The sequence below is a fragment of the Camelina sativa genome, unplaced genomic scaffold (genome assembly GCF_000633955.1).
Source record: "Camelina sativa cultivar DH55 unplaced genomic scaffold, Cs unpScaffold13506, whole genome shotgun sequence".
NCBI lineage: Eukaryota > Viridiplantae > Streptophyta > Magnoliopsida > Brassicales > Brassicaceae > Camelina > Camelina sativa.
Genome location: NW_010934539.1, coordinates 1 through 341, shown reverse-complemented (window position 1 = coordinate 341; position 341 = coordinate 1). Strand labels below are relative to the sequence as shown.

At 41.6% G+C, this 341-nt stretch overlaps 1 long non-coding RNA gene across 1 annotated transcript; it reads left to right on the top strand.

Annotated features, from left to right (window-relative positions):
• Positions 1 to 341, top strand: LOC104775393. Its single transcript, XR_765887.1, has 3 exons — positions 1 to 13; positions 93 to 195; positions 288 to 341. It is a non-coding gene; the product is annotated as an uncharacterized LOC104775393 (long non-coding RNA).

Sequence of the window (341 nt, the reverse complement as noted above, 5' to 3'; positions counted from 1 at the left end):
AACTTAAATTCTGGTTTGGACTGTTATCTTATGTCTTTGATGTAATTGCTCCCTACTTGCTTTTTTTCTAATCAAGTAATCCTCTGAAGCAGGAGACTCTGTGGTGCAGAATGGTGCAACAAGTATCGTGGGTCAATGTGTCATCCAGTTGGCAAGACTCCGTGGCATCAGTACCATCAACATTATTCGTGACAGGTGAAATATATTTTGAGTTGAATCTAAGATATTGGTTACGAACAATCAAAGCGGCTCTTGTCAAGTAGACTGTCGTGTGGTACTGATTTTAGGGCTGGTTCGGATGAAGCAAGAGAGCAGCTGAAAGCTCTAGGTGCAGATGAAGT